At 46.4% G+C, this 17806-nt stretch overlaps 2 protein-coding genes across 3 annotated transcripts in view; both read right to left on the bottom strand.

Annotated features, from left to right (window-relative positions):
- The window catches only part of ZC3H3 (zinc finger CCCH-type containing 3), a 345409-nt gene that overhangs the window by 265438 nt on the left and 62165 nt on the right, over positions 1 to 17806 (bottom strand). The window lies entirely within an intron of this gene.
- The window catches only part of LOC149525222 (uncharacterized), a 52145-nt gene extending 34339 nt beyond the window's left edge, over positions 1 to 17806 (bottom strand). The window contains exon 1 of the mRNA XM_089776140.1: positions 1 to 17806. This exon is cut by the window's left edge and continues 34339 nt beyond it. The gene's annotated coding sequence lies outside the window, so the exon portion shown is untranslated.

Here is a 17806-nt window from a genome sequence, read left to right as displayed (position 1 = left end):
GCTGATGCCTCATCATGGGTTACTTTCACTGAATACAGCTAGTCCAGATAGTTAAGATTGCTGGCTTATGCAGTCAGCTCTCCTCCCCAAGAGGTACCAAGTTATTAAAGAAAGTTTGTCTCATCTGCATCCTGTCCTGGTTTGGAGGGTGGAAGCTTTAGATTAAAGCTCTGCAATTATGTTTTCTAATCATACGGGGATGCCAGTGAAATCCTGTTCCAAACAATTTATATAAAATTCATAAATATTGGACTGCAGCGGCCAAAGTTTGTTAAAACTGCTCATCCACAACATCTTTAGCATCTTCCCAAAATACAACTGCACATTTAATGTTTTCCTGAATCGTCTTTCTCTTAGTCTCTTTCTCTCTCTTTAGGAACCTCAATATAGTATCTTCTGTGGCATGTTTCACTGGACTTGGTACAGGACCCCATATCTCTGACATTGACTCAGGGTGTAGTGTTGGGAAAATCACTTTGGTGTCGATTCAACAAGGTACCAAAGCACATGCCTAAATTTCAGCCATTTGAAAGGAGTATTCAACATGGGTTAAATTAGGTACAAAGGTAAGTACCTTGCTGAATTTAGGCCCCGACTGCTAGTGTCAGGTGTTCTCTCCAATAAAAATGGATTACCACTACTCATAATCCTCCCAGATGGCAGCAAGTTTAATTAGCATTTGCATAGCCTTTGGAAGATCACTAGCGTTTAGTATTATTAGATTACGAAGTACTCCATTGCTTCAATTCTCACCTTTTTTGGACAACTGACTCCATGATTATATTTCACCTCGTATTCTCCCGCCTATTTCTAACTAATTGCAGTTATTCCATCAGCAGAATAGCCAAATAATACAGCCCCTGAATAACTGGACCACAGTTATTCAACTCTTCTGAACAATATTCATATCTATTTGTAAGTTGGTCTAAAAGAGTCGCTCTTTGCAAGCTACCTATAGAACAATCTGTTGTGGGTCTTAGTATTTCAGCACCCCTTCAGACATATATCAGCCCCAAATACGACCATAAAGGTAAGTTAATTGATCAATAATCCAAAACAGAAAACTAAATTGGATATTAAAATAGAAAATATCAGGGAGCATAATAGGGATGTTAGATGTTTAGTTGAATAGTTACATAACCGCAAGAAATCTCAGTGGTTACATAACCATTCAATAGCTCCTATGGGCGACACTGTCAGCCAGGGTGCTCCGGCCACACTCCTGAGGAGCCCCTGCGATCCCACCCTATTGTCTCTATCAGAGACAGCAGCCCAGAGTGACAGGCAGGAGCCGGATTGTGAGGAAGCCAGTTTAAACACACATACACACACATACCCTGTGCAAACCGGCTGAGTGCCACCCAACGCTGCCGCCTCTGATACCAGAACCTGGGCCACTGCAGACAGAGGCTGTGTCACCGCATGCACGTGCACAAACACACACACACACACGCGCGCGCATTACTGCCTCTGACGGGGGCCAGGAGCATCAGGAAGCTGGTGCTGGGGAGAAATGACTTGAGCCAGCTCCCCCCAGCACCATTTCCTGCCTGCCCCCCCCAGCACTGGCTATCGCTGTAGGAAGCAGCAAGGGTGAGGGCAGATGGGTCGGGGAGTTGGCACGCACAGGATGCCTGCCTGAAAGCAGGCTCCTCGTGTATCGGCTCCAGCCTGCCCCCTCACCTTCTGCACTACTGCCTCTCTATCAGCAGCAGCACAGGGATGGGGGGATAGGCAGATCTGGTGCTCATGGGGATCCAGCTTTTAAGGTGGCGGGGGGAGGGAGGGAATACGTGTAGTTAACAAGTTTAATCAATAAGCCCAGGCTTACTGGTTAATCGTGTAAGGGTCTACACAGTGACATTCCTATAAGTATAATGCTTTAAGTGATGGGATCTGGTACACTTTTTTGTTTCCTCTGACGCTCAGTTGCCTCTTGTTAAAGTTTTTTTATTATTATTAATTTTTAAAATGTAGTCTCAGGAAACCCGTGAGAAGATTAGCTATAAAAAGAACTAGATGTTTACAGCAAACTCCCCACATAAACCATAAAACTAATCCTCAATGCTAGAGAGATTCCGCACATGACAAGTGGCGCTGCTGGAATGGGAATAGCTAAACTCTGTGCCTGACTCGCTCTGTGTTTTTAATTCCTGCACAAATGTAATGTTAATCATCATAAGACAATGGTTCCTGAGAGGGTAGGATGCCAGATGGGTCTCTGGCCTTAGCTGGGCAAGCAAATTCTGTGCTCCTTTGTCAGGGTTCATGACTAGGAAAACATGTTCCAGGTGAGTTTTGAGGAGCACAGGTTGCATTCGTAAGAAAGCTTGCAGACCATTGTCATCATTGCTATTACAAAACCACAATGGGGCCCCAAACGTCTGAGCACTCTAATGAGCCATACTCTGAGAAGTTTACAATCTAATTTGTGCCAAGATGCAGTCCATGGATGAAATTAAATTCAAGGAATGGAGAAAGGAAGATAAGGTTAACAAGGATGGTAAACAAGCAGCTAATGCTTTTAATAAAAGTTATACAAATCATACTTTCCCTTTTCCTCTGCAGAAGTCCTAATTGTTTCTGGGTCATGCAATTTACACCAACCACCACCAGACAACTACCCCCATTTCTCTCTTACTATGTCACACCTAAAATTTAGATTGTAAGTCTCAGAGGGGTAGCTATGTAACTTTAAAAACAAGTAGTCCTATAGCACCTTAGAAATTAAAAAAATATATATAGTGTTATATATAAGACTACTTCCCATGGTCCGCAGGAACCCCTCCTTGGGATGACACCCCCTACTTGAGAAGCACACTTGGGTTTTTCTTCATGCAGCACACAGTCACCTGTGGAACTCCTTGCCAGAGGATATTGTGAAGACTAGAATTTTAACAGGGTTCAAAAAAGAGCTGGATAAATTCACGGAGGTTAGGTCCATCAATGGCTATTAGCCAGGATGGGTAGGAATGGTGCTCTTAGCCTCTGTTTATCTGGAAATGAATGACAGGAGAGGAATCATGTGATGATTACCTGTTGTGTTCACTCCCTCTGGAACATCTAGCATTGGCCACTGTCAGCAGAAAGGATACTGGGCTAGATGGACTTTGGTCTCACTCAGTATGGCCATTCTTATGTTATGTTCTTAACAACAGGTCCGAAAATCCAACTTAGATTAAATGATTTCACTAACCACACTTTTCCTTTTCCCTGTATGATAACTAATGTTACTTATGAGTTACATCTATGGACAAGCAGGGATAAAGGAACAGCGAGAAGCTGTCTTGTGGAAAGGACTGAAGTCCCTTCCTGACCTAAGTTTCTAGGGTTCCATAGGTATGTCGACTCAGCACTTTGGAGCAATTCTCACAACCCAGGTTAACAGACAGAGCTATTTTTAAAGTGCTGGCTCAATCAACAGCGCTTAAGCTCTCAAGTCCAACTCCTCCCTATGCAACTTCAAAGCACTATCTATTCAGCAATTTTTAGAGCACTAGCATGAGCCCCACTACCCACAACTGTCCACCCAAGCCTGCTCCAAAATGCTGCGGAGATTTACTTAGATGCTAAAGCCACACTGCCTAGAAGAATAAATCTTAAGAGACCCCACTAGGAATCCTCAAGCAGAAAGGACAACAGAGACTGAGTTTGACAGCTTCAAAGCACGCCCAATGGGCACATACGTGACTTTAGCTTTAAAACAAAGTGACAATTAGAAACTACTGTGTTAACCAAAGCAACTCCAGGACACCACACACTTTTCCCAGCTCCTTTCTAAATCTTACCAGTGTCTTCCACTGCTCCTATATATAAAGAGAAATAAAGCACCTATGCAGCACTCTTCATGCAAGTATATCAGCACTGTTTACAAAGATTTCATCTCAACACCCTTGTAAACCCAGTCTACAGATGGGGACACAGTGTGATGTGACCAGAGTCACTGAGGAATTCAGGGGCAGAGCCTGGAACAGAATGCAGAAGTCCTAACTCTGTGGGGAGCACAACCTCTTTCCTTTATAAGGTAAGATCTAGCATGAAAAGGTGAAGCTGCCACTGATAAAGTCCTCTTCAGTAGTATCATATATATATAGTAGCCCAATGTGTGTGACTAACGCTGAAATGCTGGCTGTTACCTCTAGGTGGCAACGTTGCCTGAGTCATGTCCTTCTTCGAGTGGCTGCTCATGTCCATTCGAATCAGGTGTGCACACCACATGCACCGCATCTTCCGGAGCGTTTTCCCTAGCGGTACCCGTAGCGCCGGCAGGGTGCCCCCTGGAGTGGCACCGCTATGGCGGAGCATAAGTACCCCTGCCAGCGCTCCCCCTCCTCAGTTCCTTCTTACCACCCGTGACAATCATTGGCGCGTGTCTCTCCGTTAGAGTAGTTAAAGGTTCCCGTTCCTCTTAGTGTTGTAGATAGCTGTAAATAGTTCAAATTAGTTAGATAGTTAGCAGTTTTGTTTTTTTCCTTCTCCCCCTTCAGGGGTGAGGAATGCCTGGGCCGCAAGGCTTTAAGGCTTGCGCTGTATGCGCTAAATTCATGCCCAAGGGAGACCCCAGTGGGGATGCGGAGGCAGCTGCAGCCCCGTCGTCGGCCAGAGGTTGTTGTCACCGCCCGAGAGGGGACAACCCCCATGGGGTTCAACAAGGCCCCTCTCAACAGTTCAGGCACCCGTTTTGATGGTCCTCTAGAGCGCTGCGCACCAGTTTCCCCCCCCCCCCCGCCCCGTTTGGGGCCAGGTTATCCCGTTTTGCCCGCACCTGGGCAGGAATCACCACCGACGCCTGGGTTCTGAGAACAGTCAGAGATAGCTATACTATCCCCTTCCTGGGTTTGCCCCCTTCCAGCCCACCCACCCCGTCCCTTTTCAGGGACACCTCTCACGAAGGCATTCTCCGTCAAGAGGTGTCGGCGCTCCTCCAAAAGGGAGCCGTAAAGAGGGTCCCCCCACATTTAAGGGGCAAGGGATTTTATTCCCGGTATTTTATTGTCCCAAAACCCAAGGGCGGGGTTCATCTCATCCTAGACCTCAGGGACCTCAACAAGACTGTTGTAAAATCCAAATTCAGAATGGTAACCCTGGCTTCTGTGATCCCGGTATTACAGTTAGGAGACTGGTACGCAACTCTCGAACTCAAGGACGCTTACTTCCATGTGGCAGTAAGACACAGCCACAGGAGGTTTCTCTGCTTTATTGTATCCCGCTGACACTTCCAGTTTATGGTGCTCCCATTTGGTCTCTCGACAGCACCCAGGAAATGCATGTCGGTCGTAGCAGCTTTCCTCCGCAAAAAAGGGGTACACGTCTTTCTGTACCTAGATGACTGGCTGATTCGTGGTAGATCCTGTGAACAAGTGGAGGAGGCTCATGTTTCCCTTACAAGGGCTCTCTTCGTAAGACTGGGCCTCATGCTCAACAAGGAAAAGTCATTGTTGACTCCCTCTCAGTGCCTCGAGTTCATGGGGGCTCTCTTGGACGCCATGGTGGCAAGAGCATTCCTCCCCAGAAAGAGATTTCTGGCCATAGTGGAGCTGGTCTCCGAGTTAACCCGGTTCCACATTACGACTACCCGAGTTTGCTCGAGACTGCTGGGCCACATGGCGGTGTGCACATATGTGGTACGCCTTGCTCGATTGAGGCTCAGACCCCTGCAGGCCTGGTTAGCAAGTTATTCGACCAGTCCAGGGGTCTCTGGGACATGGTTCTCACGGTGCCTCCAGAGGTAATCTCCTCCTTACAGTGGTGGACTTAGGAGGCTATGGTATGCAGCGGGGTTCCGTTTACTGTGCTTCCCCCCTCGATCACTCTGGTGACAGATGCCTCGGACCTGGGTTGGGGAGCGCACCTGGGGCATCACAGGACCCAGGGCTTGTGGTCTCCTGCAGAGCGAGCCCTGCACATAAATGTCCGAGAGCTCAGGGTGGTCAGGAGAGCCTGCGAGACCTTCCTGACAAAGCTCCATCCTGGTGCACCTGGACAACACGGCAGCTGTTTTTTACCTCAACTGGCAGGGGGGAGCCCAGTTGCCACCCCTCTGCCACGAGGCTTTGTGGCTGTGGGACTTGTGCATAGCGCACGATATAGCTCTGCAGGCAGAGTACCTGCCGGGGTTCAAAAACTTGCTGGCCAATCCTCTGAGCAGGTCCTTCGGAGTCCACGAATGGTCTCTCAAGGATTCGGCCCTTCGTCTGGTCTTCCACAGGTAGGGTTGTCCCCTACTAGACCTGTTTGCCTCGGCACACAACACCAAGTGCCAGAATTACTGCTTCCTGTTGGGCCTGGGGGACCACTCTGGGGGGATGCCATGACCGTACCGTGGCTGGCGGGCATCCTCTATGCGTTCTCTCTGTTTCCCCTAATTCCCAGGGGACTGACCAGGGTCAAGACCTTCAGGTCCACGGTCATCCTGATAGCCCCTCGGTGGCCCAGGCAGTTCTGGTTCCCGATCTTGGTGGATATGCTCACCGAGGAGCCTATAATGCTCCCGCCGATTCGGGATCTCCTCATCTAACCTTGGGATGGGGGGGCTCCTGGTTCACCCGAATCTCAGCTCTCTCCACCGGACGGCCTGGTTTATCTGTGGCTGACCCAACCAGAAAGGGAATGTTCCCAGGAGGTGTACATGGTTCTACGCAACCAAGTGGCGGCGGTTCTCATCTTGGGCATCCAGAAGGGGAGTGCACCCGTCCTGTGCACCTGTCCCGTCCATTCTGGACTACCTTTTCAAGCTCAGGTCTGGTAGGCTCTCTACCTCTTCTATCAAAGTCCAAGTGGCACCACTCTCCGCCTTCCATGTTGGATCGGCAGGAGTCGCTCTGTTCTCTGACCCTGTGGTCAAAAGATTCCTTAAGGGTTTGGCTAAGTTATATCCCTTGGTTAGACCCCCTCTCCCCACTTGGGACCTTAACCTCGTGTTGTCTAGACTTGTGTTGCCCCCCCCCCTTTGAGCCGCTGGCCATGTGTTCTTTGAAGCACCTCTCTATGAAGGTTGCGTTCATTGTGGCCATTACGTCAGCTCACAGGGTCTCCAAGCTGAGGGCGCGAACTGGAAACCCGCCCTACCTAGTGTTCTCAGACAATAGAGTGAGGCTCCACCCTCACCCGGCCTTTCTCCCCAAGGTGGTGTCACCGTTCCATCTGTCCCAAGAAATTTACCTCCCGGTTTTCTTTCCAAAGCCCCATGCCTCCCCTAAGTAGCAAGTGCTCCACTCCCTAGATGCTAGGCAGGCGTTAGCCTTTTATGTTGATAGAACGAAACCTTTTGTAAAAAAAATGGAAACTAGGACAAATAACAAAGGATGAATATAGGCAAGCAACACGGGAATGCAGGGGCAAGATTAGAAAGGCAAAGGCACAAAATGAGATCAAACTAGCTACAGGCATAAAGGGAAACAAGAAGACCTTTTATAAATACATTAGAAGCAAGAGGAAGACCAAGGACAGGGTAGGCCCACTGCTCAGTGAGGAGGGAGAAGCAGTAACAGGAAACTTGGAAATGGCGGAGATACTCAATGACTTCGTTTCCGTCTTCACCGAGAAGTCTGGAGGTGTGCCTAACGTAGTGAATACAAGCAGAGAGAGGGTAAGTTTAGAAGATAGGATACACAAAGAACAAGTTAAAAATCACTTCGGAAAGTTAGATGTCAGCAAGTCACCAGGTCCTGATGAAATGCATCCCAGGATACTCAAGGAGCTGATAGAGGAGGTATCTGAGCCTTTAGCTATGATCTTTGAAAAATCATGGAAGACAGGGGAGATTCCAGAAGACTGGAAAAGGGCAAATATTGTGCCCATCTATAAAAAGGGGAATAAGAACAACCCAGGAAACTACAGACCGGTCAGTTTAACGTCTGTCCCAGGGAAGATAATGGAGCAGGTAATTACGGAAATCATATGCAAACACTTGGAAGGTAATAAAGTGATAGGGAATAGCCAGCATGGGTTTGTGAAGAACAAGTCATGCCAAAACTAATCTGATAGCTTTCTTTGATAGGATAACGAGCCTTGTGGATAAGGGAGAAGCGGTGGATGTCATATACCTAGACTTTAGTAAGGCATCTGATACGGTCTCGCATGATATTCTTATTGATAAACTAGGCAAATATAACTTAGATAGGGCCACGATAAGGTGGGTGCATAATTGGCTGGATAACCGTAGTCAGAGAGTTGTTGTTAATGGTGCTAAATCCTGCTGGAAAGGGATAACAAGTGGAGTTCCTCAAGGGTCTGTTTTGGGACCCGTACTGTTCAATATCTTCATCAATGATGTAGATATTGGGATAGAGAGTACGCTTATTAAGTTTGCAGATGATACCAAACTGGGTGGGGTTGCAACTTCTTTGGAGGATAGGGACATAATTCAAAATGACCTTAGCAAGTTAGAGAAATGGTCAGAGGTAAACAGGATGAAGTTTAATACAGAGAAATGTAAAGTGCTCCACTTAGGAAGGAACAATCAGTTCCATACATACAAGATGGGAAGCGACTGTCTAGGAAGGAGCATGGCGGAAAGGGATCTAGGGGTCATAGTGGACCACAAGTTGAATATGAGTCAACAGTGTGATGCTGTTGCAAAAAAAGTAAATATGATTCTAGGTTGTATCAACAGGTGTGTTGTAAGCAAAACTCGTGAAGTCATTCTGCTGCTCTACTCTGCACTAGTTAGGCCTCAGCTGGAGTACTGTGTCCAGTTCTGGGCGCCACATTTCAAGAAAGATGTGGAGAAATTGGAAAGGGTACAGAGAAGAGCAACAAGAATGATTAAAGGTCTAGAGAACATGACCTATGAAGCCAGGCTTCATGAACTGGGCTTGTTTAGTTTGGAAAAAAGAAGATTAAGGGGGGACATGATAGCGGTTTTCAAATATCTAAAAGGGTGTCACAAGGAGGAAGGAGAAAATTTGTTCCTCTTGGTTTCTGAGGACAGGACAAGGAGTAATGGGCTTAAAGTGCAGCAAGGGAGGTTTAGATTGGACATTAGGAAAACATTCCTAACTGTCAGGGTGGTCAAATATTGGAATAAATTGCCAAGGGAGGTGGTGGAATCTCCCTCTGGAGATATTTAAGAGCAGGTTGGATAGACATCTGTCAGGGATGGTGTAGACGGAGCTTGGTCCTGCCTTGAGGGTGGAGGGCTGGACTCGATGACCTCTCAAGGTCCCTTCCAGTCCTATGATTCTATGACAAAATTAAGCAATGTTCTTTGCTCAGCTGGGTTCTTCTTGCTGGGCACTTGCCTGGTATCCATATTTACTACCCAGGCAAATGAAACAGACAGCCTCTATTATTCTCCCCTATTAGTTACACTTGCGGCTAGCTAATAGTCTATTAATACCAAAACAGGAGCAGCCACACAGCCACCGCACATGCCTTGTTGCAGGCACAGAAGCAGCAGCTTCAAATGGCGCATAAATGTCTCATCCCACTCCAGCACCCTCCCACCCAACAGTACCAGTCCCACTTGTAGCAGCTCTTTGGGGCATAACCGCTGCACACGAAGCAGCATGAAACAGATTTCCTAATGTTTCACACTCTAGGAGCTCCTTCAGCATGTGCTCGCTATGTAATCCCCACAAACTGCTTCCAAAAACAGCTGCAGCTCTCCTTAATTAGTCTCTGTGGGCAACAGGCATTAATGATTTCAGCCTGATGCCTAACTATTTTGGTTTAGGTTCCCCAACCCCCAAACCTCTATACACACACTTAACGATTGCCTGATTGGGTAACATAACCTTTTGTCAATGTCACTCCTTGAGAAGTTATGTTAAAAAGCAGCTAACTCACTATACTCTTCAGACATATTAGCTAGAGTATATGGCACTTAACAGCCATTGGTCAGTTTATGATATTAATCCAGAACTGTGATTCTTAAGGACCCACCTCTACCTGTGAGAGAAGGTGTTAATAAAAGTTACTACAGCACTGGAAACCGACATACGCTTTCCAAGGTAAGACTCATTCCCTGCCCTGTAAAGTGATTTCCATTGGAGGCGCGCACACACACACACACACACACACACACACACACACACACACACACAAAAATCTCAGAAGGTAGAGGGAAGGAGCAAGCTGTCTGCCAGATTTTTAAACACCAACAGGAGAAAACCATAGTGGGTCTAAACTTGACTTAGCACGAGAACACCACTATTTTCAAATACAACTTTAATATAGGGTGGCTTGGAGAGCAGAGAGGTACCTTAGCCTGAAGCGGCACAAGCAGCATTAAAACTTGCCCCAGAGACTTGAAATGCTCCTCGTCTCCTCCAGCAAGAGCCCCAGTCTTTGCCTGAAGACTCCTTTCAACTACATTCCTTTCCAAACATCACAGCTCCTTCCCATGTGTAAATGGAGCTCAAGGGTCTGAACAGAAGGTAACATGGGAGATGTTATCCCATCAAACCATTATCTTGACTTAGCAATTTGGGGGGAAGCTTTCAGCAAGAACAGTTTCCCAAGGAATAGCGAGTCACATTAAAAACCAGAGCAGCATCCCCTTACTAGTACGTTCCTGGCCCTTATACCAGGTCTTGACACAAAGTAACCAATCATAACAAATCTTACCAAGTCGGCACAACATTTTGGGGAGGGGGGAGTGAACAATTATTCTGCCACTAGGAAAAGAACCTCAGGGTCTGTGCAAAAGGACTGTCGCATGCAGGAGACAGGAAGCAGCAATAATTCATTATAAAATTCAGCTTCTCTACACAGCCTGCTAAGTTTAAATTCTTCCACAGCATTATTTTATTCAAGGCAGAAAGCACCACATTAAAACTCTTCCCTGGCAAGAGAAGACTTCTGATGCCAGGTTGCAGGTTGCCATAGGAGCCAAACCGATTTCTGTCTATGTTATCAGAATGTGTCAGTACAGGATCTGTCTACTTCTAGCAACATGGCCCACAGTTATACAGCTCTAGCTTTTGATCTAATCAGCTTTTGTAAGATAAATCATATCAAGAGCTACTCAGTATTTGGACAGGAGACCTAAAAGGGATTTCAAGGTTCTGCAGGAAGTGATGTTGCTTCATTAGATGGTGAACTACACCTGTACTAAAGCAATGCCACTGAGCGGTACTGTAAGTGTTGTGTTTCTGGAAGTGTCAACTTCTGGAAGCCTAAAATGGGAGGTCCTGATCACTTGTGAACATTCAAAATCCAAGAGACCTTCTGGCCAAAGTTAATGGCAACAGCTCCAGACATGTCCACATGCCAATAGAAGTAGCGAGTTGGGCCAGCTAAACACCTCAGAAGGTATTATAGGCCTGAAAGAATATTAAATAAAATACAAACACATTGTTTTTTTTTCTAACAAACTCAGCAAAAACTTTTAGAAATTCTTGCAGGGGTCTCTCCTCCTTTTGATACATGTGCCTAAGTTCCAGAAGCACTTGTGAGCATTCCCTAGATAGCTACAACCCCTTGCGGGAGAGAGAGGAATACAGCATTACTGCTCCTGAGAATTGACAAAGTGGAGTCACTCCTTCATGTGACAGGAGACTGGGGGAGGGGGAAGGACAAAGATAACTGATCATGAGACAAATTCCACTTTTAACTCACTCTTTACCCCCCCCTCCCCCCACCATTTCCATTCCTAAGGCAGTCAGACGCCACAAAGGAGGACTGCACCTATACATTCCCACCCGCAGGTACGATCACATTGCTGCAAGGCACACAAGACAACTGGCAGGAGCAGGGTGGGGGGAGGGCTGCTCAACTCCAGAGGGAGCGCTGTACCATGGGACCCATCATCTCCATTGGTTGCTCCAACATATTAAGGACCAACACATGATCAGTATGCACATCTCTCAGGCTCCTGACAGTTTTCAAAGCAACATGCAGGTGGGTAGAACATGAGTGCCCTTGTTTTAACTAGATTACGTCTTACATAATTTAAAAGTCTGATTCCCTCTCAGGTCCCACCACCTATATCAAGAGTACCATGCTAGTGTGCCTTCCTTAAAGTGTATTAATGGCATATGCTGAATGCTGGCAGTTGTCTAATATAGCTCAGCCCTTCCCCATTGATTTTAAAATGGAAGGTAATTAATAGGTAGTAGGTTTAAAACAAAAAAAACGAAGTACTCCTTCATGGAACGCAGAGTCAGCCTGGAACTCCTTATTCTGTTCATTCCCTCTGGGGCACCTGGCGTGGGCTACTGCTGGAAGACAGGATACTAGGCTAGATGGATCACTGGTATGGCTCAGTATGACCACTCTTACATTTTTATGCACTTATGATTAATTCATCTGACTTTGGCCATACAATAATACAACTGAACTGGGCAGCTATTTAAAATAATACACCATCTTTGATTTTTCTTATTCATACAAATGGGAGAATATGCCAGTCTAGGAGAAGGCACATCAACTAAACTGAAGCAGATTACCAATATTCAGCTATATGGAAATTCGTAACAGCTTAGGAAGCAATTTCTAATGCAATGTTGGGCAGTTTGCACTAAGTATGATATTAAACAATAGAAATATTTACCACCGACAAAAATTCTCTCCTCTCCAGTGTGTTTCTCTCTCCAAAAAGACATTAAGAGTACAAACCAACACAAAGAAGGTAGCAACAGTTTCCTGAAAGTTCAGCCCCAAAGGAGACATTTTGTACATTTTAATATCTCATACTGAAAATATGAAAAGTATATTCTTTTAAGAGCTACCCTATGAATGTGCTTTAACTAACAGCATTGGTTACTGTAGAAGGTAAATGCTGTATAACACACACACAGACACACAAACCCAATCTTCTTTGATCAAAAGGGACTCATTTGGAGGTTATCAATGCCATTGAGAGCCATTGTGATCTATTTATCAAAGCACAGGCCCGGGCATTAGGAACTCATGTTGTGATCCCAGCTTTAAAACTACTCCCAGTGTGAGCTGGGCGAGTCACAACCTCTTCCCCACCTGTGGAATTGGAGTAATGTTTCCTTCCCTGGGATTACTTTGTGTACACAGTGGGGATGTAAAATCCCATTTAATTATAGTTAACTGATAAAACTTAAGTTTAACCAATTAACCTATAAAGTGGAGATGAGCAAGAGAGGAGGGAGGAAGGGGGGGGATGCCACCCCTACTGGACTGGAGCAGCCCCCTACCCACCGTGGATGGGCTGGGGCAGAACACCTCCCGGTCCCACCACAGATGGAGTCTGCTTTGGCTGGTCTGGAGCACCCCTGCCCACAATCATCCAAAACCGGTAAGTCCCACCCGTTATCCATTCACATCCCTAGTGCTTCGTACTTTGAAGAGGACTGGCAACACATAAGTGTATCATTATAGTCAAGGCAGCAAGCACCACGAGCATCAAGGACTGTCTGAACTGACACCACTGAATCCTGCATTCGATAGTCTTTCAGAAGGGTATTTTTTTCATTATCATGGGTTCCACTGATCATGTACAGCTGTGAACATCGGGGCCTGGTGCACAGAGAGGATGACTGTGGAGACTGTATACCTGGAGAATTCCTATGACAGGCAAATAACCTTGAATCCATAAATCAGTTTCCCACAGGTGTTGTCGCCTGGAGACTGGCAATTACCGCAGGGCTGAGTACTCCCAGAGAGATGGAATGACTAAACAACCATATATTCACTTCCGTATCTCCTCGAAAGGCCCCACCTGAGATCAGGGCGCCATTGTGCTAGGCACTGTACAAACAGAGTTTTGAATCTGTGCCAGCAAAACAAACAAGGGAAGAGAAGCAGAGATACAGTGGGAGAGGGTTACAGTGGGGGAGGTCTAGGTGGGATATTAGGAAAAACTATTTCCCTAGGAGAAGGGTGAAGTACTGGAACAGGTCACCTAGGGAGAGGGTGGAATCTCCATCCCTAGAGGTTTTGAAGTTCAGGCTTTACCAAGCCCTGACTGGGATGATTGAGCTGAGGTTGGTCCTGATTTGGGCAGGGGGCTGGACTCGATGACTCCTGAGGTCTCTTCCAGCTCTAGGATTCTGTGATTCTATGATGATGCGATTTCACATTGGTCTGAACGCAAAGGCAAGAACTGCCATCCAGGTTTCTGGGTTACAACTGGCAACGAGGCAAGTTACTTAAGGATCTGAAACTTCAAAGGAAGAAAGCTTCAGATTCGAAGGGCAGGCTGAGGAAATGAAAAAGAGGAGGGGGAGAGGGAGCTGAAGGACACTGGAGTCCCCTGCTGGCTAATAGGAAGGACTGACCCAGAAGTACTATCCTGCTTTCCAGCAGCCTCTGACAGGGATGCCAGAGCAGCCTCTGCCTGTGGAGCACCCTGGTCCACCCCAGGCAGAGGCTGCTCCAGCATCCCAGCCGGAGCAGCCTCTGTCCACAGTGAGCCAGGATGCCCTGCAGGAAGGGGCTGCATTGACTGGGACACTGGAGCAGCCCCTGTCTGTGTCGGGGAGAAAGGGTACATTTCCTGCTCACTCCCCTTTAATCGGTTAACGGGTTAAATAATATGCTTAACCAGTTAGCCAATGAAATGGGATTTTACATCCCCGTGTTAACTTAGTAGCATGGCTCCTAGCCCTAGAAACAGCCATGTATTTTGTAGTTTACAGTGCGCCTATGAAATAATTCTGACCATCTGCAGGGCAACGTGTGAAAGTAGTTGGCATTAGGTTTCAGTACAGCCATGTAAGTTCACAATCTGTAGGGCTATTTATACTCCAAGGCATCCTCTTCTACAGGGAGGGGTTAAACACTAGAACATTAACATGTAATGCCACTTGTGCTTCCAGATTTGTAACAACTGTGTCCAAGCAGCCTGGACTAATGACTGCAGTGTGCCTTTATTAATGGCTGACAACAGACACATCTCAGTTCCCCTGCTCCCTTTCTGCCAGCAGCTAGTTAGGTATCATCCTGCCCTCAATAACTGTGGGTGTGCCCCTCTGTCCAGAACTCCCTGTCAAATGCAGTACACCATAACCATTATAACAGAATAAAGCCTGCCCCAAAGAGTCCGTGCATGCTTGCTTGGGAGCCGTTATTCTAGATTGTCAAAAGTGACATTTCAATGTTGTGGCCAACTTTAAAAACTTCCTGCCTTTTAAATCTTTATCACTAGGTTGAAATGCATTTAAGCACTTCGGAACACACCCTCTTCACCAATGCATATCAGTAACTTACCATACTTGTTGCCTCAGCCATTTGCAAAGATGCATCCACACAAGAAAGCAAGAGACACTAGCCACCTAAAAAAAACCAAATCAACTGGACTGGCATTTTTTCTCCTCATGGGCTTGCAGGAAAGAGGGACCTGGTTTACCCTTAAATGTTGGCTCAACATATCTGCAGCTCTCAGGGATGTGAAAAATTCCAGCCGATTAGCAGAGCACCCACAGCTGGCAGCATGTGTTCCTACCAGTGGTGCATATGCCTCAGTGAACATAATCAAATGTATTGTGCACTAGGTTGGAAAAAGGTAGAGGGATAGCATTGATGCAACTAGTTCAACAGAAAAACATTTCTGCCAACCCAGCTACTGTTGCTCTGGAAAGCAGAGTTCCTACAGCAATGGGGAAAAACCCTCTTGCTGTTGGAGGTGTCTACACTATGGAATTCCAGTGTCTTAGCTGTGGCAACATGGCTGTGCCAATGTAGCGCCCATAGCATAGACGTAGCCTACGACTTTACCCTTCCATAAGAGTGTGTCAAAATTATTTTTACATGTTATTTCATGACACCCTATTTTAGAGATGGGGAAAACATTAAAAGGTTTCTATAAGGTGAACAGATTTGCCCAAGATCGTACAGAGTCAGTGTCAGAGCCAGGAACAGTAGGTAGGGATCCTGGAACTATTTAACTACCCTTTTTCTACCAAGCATACGTCAGACCTTTCTTCTAATGTCCTACAACATGGACCAAAAGTTTTAAAAGGTCATCTGCAGGGACTCACTGGCACAGTGACTTAATGCACCACCTCTCACTTACATTGGCCCCGTTTATAACCCAAATTCAGTCCCCAGTAAAAAAAAAAAAAAAAAAAAAAAAGGAGGGGTTTCTTCTGTTTTCAATTCTTTTGGTTTTGTTTAGTTTGTCTTAGCTCATCTCAATCTTTCCCCCAGCATAAAACTATGAAACTGCTGGCAATCAAGAAGAGTAACTGTCAGCACATGAAGTTCACAACCAGTATATGAAACTGGGCTGCAGTTCAGGAGGGCAGTACTTGGACAGACCTGCCTGCAAGCCTGCAGCTAGAACAATACTGTAGCTCAGGGCTGAGCTGCACTGGCAGAGCTGTAGGGAGGAGGCTATTCTATCCACACAGCAGTGCTGTTGGTCCCTCCCTGTCGTGAGCACTAACCACTTTCTCCAGATTAAATACAGTTTTTCAATCAATAACTGCACTAGCTCCCTCCGCTGACCCAAGGCTGCAGCAAACATGGTGGAAGGTGGATCACAACTCAGACACTGTGCCACTATGTATCTCAAATCAGAGATTACAAAGGGCACATCATTATGCAGCAAATGGAGGAGGTGAATCAGGAGCAAGAATTAGCCATGCAGACACACTGACAGTGACAAACAGGATAGCAAATAGTTGGGAAGAACATATCTCCTTATCCATCCCACTCAATGGTAGCACTTCTGGAAAAGAGTCAGGAATAGAAGCCCAGCATTTAACCCATTTGAACTCCGATTCAGCAAAGCACTTAAGCACATTCTAAAACAGAAAGTTTTTAAGACATAAAGAGCTCTGCTGACTAGGAATGAAATTGAGCAGAGGGTCAGGCGGCTTCCTGAATCAGGGCCTTCGAACAGAAAGTGTTGAATCCCAGCTTGAATCCTGCCATCCCAGAATACAGCTAAGAAACTATGTTCCAACATTTTCAAACCCTAACATCCTCAGCTATCTTAGAGGACAGCGGAGGAATGGAAAGGGGGAAAAAAAAAACCCTCCACTCAAAGCCCTTCTCAAGCCACCCCAACAATTTCCCGGCCCTGGTGAGACTTCTGCCACCTATTAGGGAGTGTGAGAGGATGACAGATTACTGAATCTTTAGATTAATTGCTCTGCAAAGTGAGATGGTCGTGTTTGGCGCCCGACGTCAGCACACCCCATCAATCTCCGCAGCCGAGTGCTACTGTCGGGAGGTTAATCCCCTCCCCTCTCTCTTCTCCAGGAAGGGAGTTCATTTCCACTTCATTACTTCACAATGTAGTGAACCGACGAGTGTCTTACTTATCGGCTATGCTACATAGATGCACTGCACAGACAGCAGTACCACACACAGACACAGTGCTCTCATGGGGTGAGCTAAGGGCTGAACTGGCAGTCTGAGGGGGGCTCAGAGAATACATATAATCTGCATAAAACACAGAAAATTGTGCCCACGCTTTTCTCTTTCATGCAGAGATAGGGGCCTGAATCCGGGAGAGGCCGCACCCCAGCATGCAATGCGCCATCTTGAGGCTACCACCCCATATTTAAAACAGGCCTGAATAAAGCCCATGAACATACTGAAAAAGCCTGTGCTAGCAGGGTGATGCACAAGGGGACCCAAAGACATCTAAGTTCTGAACTCCTTCGCTCTCCTTCCCTCATTCTAGGTTCTCAGTGTCCCACCTAAAGGAAGCCTCACTGATTGCAGAAATACCTACGGATTTAACTAGCACTGCAGCATACATGTCAGTGTCACCAATTTGATAATCACAAGTTCCCCTATGAACTTGTACTAACCACTGTTACAAGTAACCCCTGTAATCTTTCTCCCAATTTGTTTACTCTGGGTATATCTACACTACCACCCTAGTTCGAACTAGGGTGGTAATGTAGGCAACCGGAGTTGCAAATGAAGCCCGGGA

The sequence above is a fragment of the Pelodiscus sinensis genome, chromosome 2 (genome assembly GCF_052426305.1).
Source record: "Pelodiscus sinensis isolate ZL-2025 chromosome 2, ASM5242630v1, whole genome shotgun sequence".
NCBI classification, from domain to species: Eukaryota; Metazoa; Chordata; order Testudines; family Trionychidae; genus Pelodiscus; species Pelodiscus sinensis.
This window is presented reverse-complemented; position numbering and strand designations above follow the sequence as displayed.